The 11,519-nt window shown below is 33.5% G+C and overlaps 1 pseudogene; it reads right to left on the minus strand.

Moving 5' to 3' along the window:
• Window positions 1–10,200: 10,200 nt before the first annotated feature.
• Window positions 10,201–10,301, minus strand: LOC112627209 (annotated as a pseudogene).
• Between the last annotated feature and the right edge of the window lie 1,218 nt (window positions 10,302–11,519).

The raw sequence follows: 11,519 nt of genomic DNA on the forward strand, positions 1-11,519 counted from the left end.
TTTTAATATGCTCCATAAATTTAGAAAAAAATATTTTAAAACAGTACACTAAGCTTTTCTTTATGAATCTTCAATTATAAGCAGCACTGCTTCTCTTTATAAAACTTCAAGCATGAGCATCATTACCAACATGGAAATCTTCACGTCTAGGAGTTAAATAATAAATATGTCATCGTCTTGATTAGTTACAATTAAGAAAGAGGAAGAAAAAAAAGACTTTATGGTTATATCACTATCATCATCAATACTCATTTCATAGGAAAGTGAGTCCCTTTATAAAGTAAACATAATTGTCGTTCACCAGTCTGGTCATTCTTCAGGGTACCCCAAAGATCATATTTCCTGTTACTTGAAATTAGATAGGGGCATATGGGGTTCTAGCTAATATGTTATGAGGGAAGTGATGTGTGTCATTGCTGTGCTGAAACTCTAACTGATGGTGTGAGAGATTGTCTTTGAAGATAACCAGGCAATAAAACCTCTCTCGTTTATATGCACATACCACTCTTCTCATCCAGAAGTAGATGCTACCTATTTTCCTTCCCCTTGAATTTGGGTGGTCGTATGACTTTTTTCCCAATACAATGTAACAAAAGTGCAGCAAAAGTGAGCCTGTGTCTGTGTGACTCATCTGCAAAAGCCTTAGGTATTTCTATTATTTTATTCTGTTGTAAGCCAGGTATCATCTAAGGACACTCAGGTCAGACTATTTAATGTTGAGCAATCGTGGATGGAGAGAGTTAATTTCAGCCGTCTTGTCATTCCTGCCGAGGCTTTGGACACGTAGGTGAGGCCATCTTAGACCCGCTAACCCATCCATTCACTAACTCAAGGCACTTATGAACTGCAAGCATAAATGGACCATGGCAAGAGCAGCAGAAAACTGTAAAATGTAGAATGTGTTTTGCATCATGATTACCTGGAACATTATTAAAACATACATCACTGGTCTCTACCTCCAGAATTTCAGATTCTTTAGGTCTGAAAAGAAGCCAGAAATTTTTGTTTCTAACATGTTACAACATCAGATGCCACTGATCCGTAGATCACCCTGTAAGAGTCACTAACCCAACTTACATTGCTAACATTTATTATTTCAAATGTGCAGAATAACTATAATAAGAGCAGTTAAAATGACACTTTAAAATGATAATAAACTTTGTTTCTGGTAAATAATGTCAAATTTTTAGATTTCCAGTGACTTTGTCAATAGCACTATAATAAAAATATATTTTGTTAAAATAGTACATGTATGTACTACCCCAGGGGTATATTTTATCACAATTATATTTGTCTTTGTCTAAATGTTAACTTTTAACATGTGGCCTATATTAACTCTCTATTGTTGCATCATAAATTTTCCCTAAATTTAGTGGCTGAAAACAAATTGTAGTTATTATTTGATAGTATCTGTGCATGAGAAATCTGGACACAACCTAGCTAGGTTCTCTGCTTCAGAGTCACTCATAAAGTTGCAAATAAGGTATCTTTCCAGGTTCTATCATCATGTGAAGGCCTAAGGAAGGATAAACTTTGGATTCATCAACACATGAGTACTCAGATGGTCATGGAAAAGATTCAGTTCCTTGTGACTGTAGGGCTGAAAGCCTCAGTTTCTTGCTGGCTATCAACTGGAAACTTCCAATAGTTCATTGGTAGGTATAATAGAAAAAGAACCAGTGTAAGAATATGAACAAGATGGGCCAGACATGGTGGCTGACACTTGTAATCCCAGCACTTGGGGAGGCCGAGGTGGGTGGATCACCTGAGGTCAGGAATTCCAGACCAGCCTGACCAACATGATGAAACCCTGTCTCTACTAAAAATATAAAAATTAGCCAAGCATGGTGGCAGGCAACTATAATCCCAGTTACTCGGGAGGCTGAGGCAAGAATCACTTGAACTTGGGAGGTGGAGGTTGCAGTGAGCAGAGATCACGCCACTGCATTCTAGCCTGGGTGACAGAGTGAGACTTTGTCTCAACAACACCAAAAAGAAAGAAAGAAAGAAAGACAAAAAGAATCTGAACAAGACAGAAGTCATAGTCTTTTAAAATCTAGTCTTGAAAATGGCATCCTGGCCGGGTGCGGTGGCTCAAGTCTGTAATCCCAGCACTTTGGGAGGCGGAGACGGGTGGATCACGAGGTCAGGAGATCGAGACCATCCTGGCTAACACGGTGAAACCCCGTCTCTACTAAAAATACAAAAAAATAAGCCGGGCGAGGTGGCGGGCGCCTGTAGTCCCAGCTGCTCGGGAGGCTGAGGCAGGAGAATTGCGTGAACCCGGGAGGCGGAGCTTGCAGTGAGCGGAGATCTGGCCACTGCACTCCAGCCTGGGCGACAGAGCGAGACTCCGTCTCAAAAAAAAAAAAAAAAAAAGAAAAAAAAAAGAAAATGGCATCCAATCACTTCTTCCATATTCTCATTTTTATGAGCAAGACAGTAGGTCCAGCCAACCCACAAGGAAGGAGTTTCACAAGGGCATGAATGTCAGGTTTTTGAATCGTCTCAGAAACTGCCTACCACATGGAGATCCAGAATTTGGCAAAATATTCATATGGTATAAACGTAAAAATAATGGAAAATCATAGAAAACTATGAACTTTTATAAAGAACAATTGTGCTCTTATTTCATTAAGATAAATTTTTATACCATTAGAATAAAGGAAATTCATGTTAAGAAATAAGTTTAACATTTAAAAAGTATAATTTTCACAGAGTATGTGACTGTTTTGTTAACATATGCCAGTATATCTATATAAGTGCATATCTTTAACGTAACAATTGGTATATGAATACATACTTATGTACCTTCTTCTGGTAAGGGTTTGCACTGTTTTTCAAATGATGGTAAGTCTTTGAGTTCACTTCCTGTGAGTACACATATCCATCATTCTTTTATGGATTATTATGTCATTTAATTATCTGAAAGTACTATAATTAAACTCCATTCTTACTGATAGACAATTGTTTCCAGCATTGCCAGTCTATATGGTTTTGTGCCCAAACAAGTATATGTTTCTAGGATGGATGCTTAAAAGTGGAAATTCTGTGAAAAACATGGAGTACATTTTTCATTTGGAGGACATTGCAAAATGTCCAGTAAGGATGTTTTGTACAATATATCCTATAATTCAATAATATATAAAAGCAGTATTTCTGTATCTTTGTCAATATTGTGAATTTTACAAGTATTTTGTACTTCACAAAACTGATTACCAAAAATTTCCATCTCATTTAAGTTTAGTAAGTGTTTGTTTTATTAGTGTGTTTGGTCAGATTCCAACAGGGTTTAAGCTTGCTGTGACTCTTATTTTGCGAACTATCATATACTTACTTTCCTCTTTTCTTTTTTCTTCAGTAGATTGTTGATCTTTACTACTTGATTCATAAGAATCTTTTAAAACGTTTTATCTGAAATAGCTATTGCAATATTTTTCCAGTTTTTTTTTAATATTGTTCTGTGCTGTTTCTCAACCCATCTGCCAAACAGACATTTAAAAACTGTATGCAGTTAAATTGTTCAAAATAGCAGTGGTGCACTGAATACTTACTCCAAATTGCAGTTCTGCTATGGGAGTGTGCTAGATAAGGAGATGTGCTTCCCACATCTCCTTCAGTGAAAGACTTGGCCATCCATGTAAATGTGGACAGGATGATCAGCAGGCAGCCTCCAGCCGTCTGCCAGCTTCTTCAGGTTCTGGCTCAGTTGCAAAGCGTCATCTTGTCTACAGTCATTCTCTTCCCAGAGTAGCTCACAACCGGTGACTGAATGAGGCAGAAATATAAATGTTTATTTCTCCTGATGCAGCATAACTCTGACATGCTCCAGAGCTACCTGCTGTGTAGTCTGAGGATTTGTCAAACTCACCTTCAGTCTGACTTCTTTCTTTGCCCAACCTATATCCTATTCCTTTCATGGGTGTAATACACTCTTGCACTCTAAACTTTATAACAATGTCCACTTCACAAATATCCAACCTGTGATATGTGGCAGTTCTTAATCCTAACAGCTTAGATTGTAGCCTCCAACTATTTAAGCAGAAAGACAATTATTGAACACCTGCTGGAGGTTGCAATCTAAGTTATTATGATTAAGAACTGCCACATATCACAGGTTGGGTTCTTGTGAAGTGGATATTGACACAAAGTTTGGAGTGCAAGCGTGTATTAGCCCATTTAAGCCATGTAGTTTGAGATACATTTTTAAGGCAGCCCTAGCAAATGAATACGACTTCCAATTGTCTTGATATGGGCTTTTCTTTTTGTCTTTCTTCCATTGTCGTCTGTCTGTCTCTCTCTCTGTCTCTCTCTCTGTGTCTCTGCCTCTTGCTTTCTCTCTCTATTTGGAATTAAACAGATTTACTTTATTCACAGATGCATCCAATTTGTTAATTCTGAATAAAGTTCAGTGATTACCGTATTAAGCAGTTATCATTATTTTATCTATTCCTTTTTGAATTCTAATTAGAAGTGTGCATTCTGCTCCCCCCTCTAGCCTTTATTTCATTTTAAAAAATATTTTTCCATTTTTAATTCTCTGTGTGCCACATTCTATGTAATGTCTTTAAATCTGTTTTCCATTTTTAATGTGCTTTTTTCGCCAAGTTTATTTTTTTGTTTTAGTACAAATATATTTCATTTCAGACTATAAAGAGTGTCATTTTGTCAATTATTTTAATTGCCTTTTAGTTTTTCTTGTATATTTAATTCTTCCATTTATATTTTGAAACATCTTTAAATAGAAGAACACATTAATCTTTATAATATTTATCTGATATATTCTATTCACTTCTGTGGAGACAGTAGTTCTAGGATTGTTCAATCTCCCCTTTCATTTGCACCATCTTCTCTACAATCATTATAACATTTTGCTTTTTTGTACTTGTTTTGTGAAAAGTAATGTGCAAAAGACAAAATCAGAATGGAAATGAGGGAGAATGCTAGTGCAGAGAAGGCAGATCTCAGAAAGAAAGCGGATTCAACAGAATAAATAAAATTCTTATTAAACTCTGCTGGAGGTTACAACCTAAGCTGTTATGGTTAAGAAGTGCCGCCTATCACAGGTTAGTTTCCTGTGAAGTGCATATTGACACATTTAGAACAATGAATCAAACGAAATGAAATAAAGAGGAATTTTTAGAGCTAGCATGCTGGAAAAGCTATGTTAATCTCTTATTTCCCTATAAGTTTAGAAAAATTAACTTTAAGTATTATGAGTACCAAAAAATGAAATTGTAGCTGAACTATATACAATGAGAATAAGAAGCACAATATTTGTATAAAAGTCAACACAGACATGTGCAGAAAAGGAATGAAAAATATAACCTCACATTTCAAAATGAGTAAAATACACGAAGAAAGACCTGATATTTCAGACACTGATGGAAGCAGCATATGATGTAGTTTCCCTGCTCCCCTCATACACAAAAAAAAACTTAATTTTTTCAAACACTTTGATATGGCTTTTAATTTGCAGCCATGCCACAGGAATTAACTCAGCAAAATCTAAACTCAGAATATTTAACTCTCTCAAGTAAAGCAGATTACAAGGAGGCTAAAAAAAATTGTAAGGAAAGAAAAAGACACACAGAGAGAAAGAAACAAAAATGGGAAAAAGTAGACTAAAGAAAATCCAGTCATTCATCAACCAAAGAAAATGGCTGGGTGTGTTTCCATGTTGATTCAAACACGCTGTTATTAATATTTGTGTAGTGACAATTGGAAATTAGAATGTTTACTGGATATTGGATAATATTAAGCAATTATTTTCAGTATAATAAAAAGACCACATCTCTTTTTGGGTTATATTAAATTTTTTTGTTTTTGTTTTTGTTTTTGTTTTTGTTTTTGTTTTTGAGACGGAGTCTTGCTTTGTCGCCCAGGCTGGAGTGCAGTGGTGCGATCTAGGCTCACTGTAAGCTCCGCCTCCTGGGTTCACGCCATTCTCCTGCCTCAGCCCCCCGAGTACCTGGGACTGCAGGCGCCCGCCACCACGCCCAGCTAATTTTGGTATTTTTTTAGTAGAGACGGAGTTTTACCGTGTTAGCCAGGAAGGTCTCGAGCTCCTGACCTTGTGATCCACCCACCTTGGCCTCCCAAGGTGCTGGGATTACAGGCGTGAGCCACCGCGCCTGGCCATGCTAAAATTTTATCTTGCTCCATGCCACTGTAATACTAGAGGGGCAGCTAAAGGAGGATATTGACATAGAAAACTTTTTTTATGTGCTGGTAATTTTTAAAACTGTTTATGGCTATGTTAGAAATACTTTAAAAATAAAACAAATCTTAAAAACAAACAACACAAAGTGAAGAGGAAAAGCCATTTATTGATTTTGAATGAGTACAACATTGATTTCTTCCCATATGCTTAATGATTTTAAAGGATGAAAGTCTGACATTTAAAAGTATATATTTTTTTTATATTGATTCTGTTTTGTTTGGTTTTCCCCTTCATTTGTGTTCAAAGATGTGAATTCATCTCCTTCTATTGGGAAAGTAAATGTAAAGAATGCCAGCTATAAAAATCAATTATTCAAATAATCGCTCTGAATATTTTCTATTTTACTTGGTGTCTTTCACTTTAGAAAAAGAGCCTTAGACTCAGAATCTGGAATCATCATCCACTTTCTTAGCACGTGAGTAGTTGAAGTCATTTAACATCTCTGAAACTTTTACCTTATCTGTAAAATAGGGATAAAAATACTTGCTTTCTTCATCTTACAAATATGCTTAATATATATTTTGTACTTTATGAGGGACAATTTAATATCAAGGTATAATTATGTCTAGTATAAAAAAAGTAGACATGTGGTACCAACAGTATAGTTCTTGGAAATAAATGGAACAGTTAGAAACCTGTAAGTAACTAAAATTAGACTGGATGATTGACTGGAAAAAGATATACAGGGAGCAAGAAGCAAGGGAGATGCAAGGGTTCATTTCAAATTGACACGTTTATAACTTTTCAAATAGAACTGATATTGAAGAACATTAAATTCATTTATAGAACTAAAAATAAAAAGTAAAATAAGGCATTAATATAGATAATATGCAAAATATTAAAATTGATTTTAAATTAATCTGATATTTACTTAAATAATATTAATGCAATTTAGGTTCAGAATTAATGTTTAAATTACTATTCAGACTAATATAATTATGGTAATTTTGAACAAATGATGTTAAGTTACAATCTGTCATAATGTTTGCCACAGTACTTCACTATAATTGTATCAGTAAAACAGACCTGTGTTTTCAGTCGGATTATAGTATATATAATGTAATCATTAACACTACCAATTATTCAACAGAACAAATATAATATGCAACACATAATCTCTTCAGAATTTCATGACTTTTTACTTTATTATTCAGTTTAGCCTACATATATTTGCTTCAAAGTTTCAATATTTAGAATTAGAGATCATCCATAAATCCAAAATAATTAAATTTAGATATTTAAGCAGCATTTACAATGAAATTATAATGCCATTATAATATTTAAATAAAATAATCAGTTTAAAATATGAAGTTGACAAATCTGAATGTAAGGCATTTTCAGAAAGGAGATCTTTTAAAAATAAAGAGTACATGAGGATTAGCACAGGAGACTGTAAAAGTCTCTTAATGCATCACATTTTAAAACCTAATATGAGGAAAGTATTGCCATTTATTCTCTTAAATGTAATAAAAATAAGTACAAGTTCCAACTTGTCTGCAGAAAATTTGGAGGTTTTGTAACTTAGATCTGAATGTATAAAATTGCAGAAAATAAATGTTTATCAAAGGTTTCCCAACTAAGATATGTGGTGTTTTTTTTACTTACATACTCACAGACTTCCATAGTCTTTGGTTACCATTATACTTCACCAATGTGGAAATTCCACACTATTTCTTATTCATAGTTACTTAGAAAAGATAACTTTTCCTATTTGATAAATAAGTTTCCAATATTTAGAAAACTTTTTCTTTTGATTTGACTTTCTTTTCCTACCAATGATAAAATAAAAATTTTAAAAGGCAGATTAAAAATATTTTTCTGTACTATGTCTTAAACAAAAATTCTTCAGTTTGTCATTAAAAGAAAAAAAAAAAGATTGTTTGATTTAATCATTGGGCAGGTAATGCTACATTCATGAGTGTCTTTTCCTCTGCTAGAAGGTGTAAGCAACTCTGAAACGTGAGCTCTGAAAGGATGCTAGAAAGCTCTTTTGTCTGAATAAAACATCAGTGAGCACCTTTGTCAGCTCATGCTTAGGAAAACCTTCTTTTCTTTGATTATTTTCCCATAGTCCACAATTCTGCCAGTGAAGTATTCTCCACTCTCTAGTTGCTATGACAGATACAAGCTTTGTTAAGCACATTTGTGCTAGTGTACTGCAGCCTACAATTACAAAGTGGAATTGAAGAATAAGTCAGAGGAAAAATTACAATCAAAACTTATTTTCTAACAGGTAATTAGAGCCAAAACATGACTACATTCCAGATTTCCTAAAATCCTATCCCGAATTAGAATGTTTTTAAATGTCAAAGTTTCACTCAAATGTTTTCCCAGTTACACCATTTCTTGATACACCTTCGCTAATACTCTTTAGTGAGATATGAAGGATTCTTTGAAGATCAGGATTAAAGCATTAAATTAAAGGAGAAAAAATTTTTTTTTAAGATTTGCACGTATCTTTCATCTTATCTACTATCTTTCATTGCTAGGTCTATGCTTCTGAGTATAAGAAAATGTTTTGCTCATTAACAGGAGGTTGTCCTTTAATGAGTATTAATGATTCCACTTTGGAACTAATAGGAAGTCCTGAATATCTAAACTTATTGACATTAAAAATCAGCAATACTAATACTAACATCAAAGTAATGATATTGTTTAGTATATAATTAAGCAAAATGTAAACAAATTGGCATTCCAGTTATTATTTCATCAAGGTAATTTTTTTAAAGTAAGAAAACAACTTAATTTCACGTGTATTTAACAACTTTAGTTGAGGTAAGTTTTACATATAAGTAATTTTTGCAATGATTTGAATATATCTAGATCTAGCTACATTTATATATTTATAGAGAGATATAGATATAAGCGTCATTTTTTCAATTAATGAGGATATTTAAATGGTTAAATGTAGAAACTAATTGCTCAAAATAAAGATGTATGCATTTACTCGTTAATAAATTTTAATTAAACTGAGCATAATCTATTTAGTGCTAGGCATTGCAACATAGCTTAGAGCATAAAAGAACAAATGAATATTAATAGATAGCTTGAGAACAAAATATTCCGTTCCAAAAAAAGAGAGAGAAAAAAATATCCCAGCACAATGTTTATAATTAAAAATCAAAAGAGATATAAAAATTAGTGAATAGACACATACGTAGATAGATTGGTAAATATCTAGAGATGTAAATATAGACATTTATAGAAACACAGATAAATAAAAATGTAAGTATGTAATAGAAAGAGAGTTGTATAAAGATAATCACACACATACAGATTCTTACATCCTATAACAATCCTATTCCATTCTTTTTAAACAGCTTTGTTGAGATATAATTTATATATTGTACAATTTCTGTATATAAAGTATATATTAATGGTTGACAGTTCATTAATGCATATGTGAAATTATTCCAGTAATCAATTTTAAAACATTTCCATCATTCAAAAACAAACCCAAAACCCTGTAACGTTTAGCTATCATTCCCTTCAAAACACTTCTGCATAGATCTAAGCATTAATCTACTTTTTGTATATATAGATTTCCCAATTCTGAACTTTTATATGAATGGAATCATTCAGTATGAAAAACTTTTGTTACTAGCTTATTTCACCTAGTGTAATGATTTCAAGGTTCATCCATGTTATAGCATGTATCAGCACTTCATTCATTTTTTATGATTGAATTATATTCCATTAAATTGATACATCACATTTTGTTTATCTATTTCTCCATTGACAGTCATTTGGTTTCCTTCCACATTAAAACAAAATGGTGGATATATGGTAGGTGTTTTTATCTCCACATTAAAAACTGTTGTGGTTTATAGTAGGTATACATATTTATGGAGTATAGGAGATATTTTGATACAGGTATGCAGTACGTCATGAAAAATTGGGTATCCATCTCTTCAAGCATTTATTCTTTGTGTTACAAACAGTCTAATTATGTTCTTAGTTATTTTGAAACATAAAATAAAAATATAGAATGCTTCATGAATTGCCTGTCATCCTTGCACAGAGGCCATACTAATCTTCTGTGTATCATTACAATTTTGTGTCTGTGTGTGTTGCCAAAGTGAGCAATTTCTACATTTTTGCTATTATGGATAATGCTATTATAAAATTCGCATGCAAGATTCTGTATATGTAGATATGTGCTTTTTCTCAGGTATACATCTAGAAGTAAAATTGATGGATCATAATGGAACTCTATATTTAATAATATTAAGAACTGTTAAAGTGTTTTCTAAAGCAGTTCTATCATTTTCAAATTCCTTTTAGCAGAATAGAATGGTTTCATTTTTCCACATTATTGCCAACACTTGTTGTTATCTTACTTTTTGATTCTAGTAATCTGAGTGAGTGTGAATTGGTATCAAACTGTGAGTTTGATTTGCACTTCCCTGATGCATAATGACTTGGAGAATCTTTTTGAGTACTTATGTTGTTGAGAAAAAGGCTCGCTGCCTGATGCACATAGAAGCAAATACCATGGCCCTAGGTTTTGAGAACGTAAAAAGAAAAAAAGAAAAAGAAAAGCAAAACAAAACAAAAACACTTTGTTGTGTGTCCACCAACGGTGAGATAAAAGGTCAGTTCAAAACTGTCTCCCTACCCCTTTCCCCCTGTAAAGTTCCCCGATAGGCACAGTTATCTCTTCATGCCCCTTCATGGGTTGCATTTGCAAATTTGGGCAGGGGGGCGGGGGCGTGATATGACACAGGCAATGGAAATTTAGGCTGTGATGTCAGCAAGTTCATTTGGCACACACCACAGTTGTCCATATTGGTTCTAACTGGTGTCAGCCAGTTTTGTTACCTTATAAGCAAAGAGAGTATCAGCAAGCTGTTTCTTTTCATATTTGCTCTTCCTGTAAGCTCAACACTTTCTATTATTCACTGTTTTCTTTAGTTCCTTGGAGCATGGCTACACCTACTGACCATCTGTATATCTCCTTTGAAGAGACGTCTATTCAGATCCTTTGCCTATTTTTTAATTGCGTTGTTTTTATTTTTGAGTTGTATGATTATAGACATATATATTTGTGCATACACATATCATGATTTCCTTTTCAAACATGTGATTTATAACTTTTTTCCCATTCTCTGGACTGACGTTTCACTTTCTTGATGATGTCCTGTTTTTAATTTTGATTAACTCCAGTTTACTGATTTTTGTGTGCGTGAGTGGCTACTGCTTTTGGTGTCATATCTAAGAATCCTTTGCCAATCAAAGGTCCAAAATATGGGCCCTTATGTTTTATTCTACGAATTTTGTAATTTTTGGTTTTACA

The sequence above is a fragment of the Theropithecus gelada genome, chromosome 6 (genome assembly GCF_003255815.1).
Source record: "Theropithecus gelada isolate Dixy chromosome 6, Tgel_1.0, whole genome shotgun sequence".
NCBI classification, from domain to species: domain Eukaryota; kingdom Metazoa; phylum Chordata; class Mammalia; order Primates; family Cercopithecidae; genus Theropithecus; species Theropithecus gelada.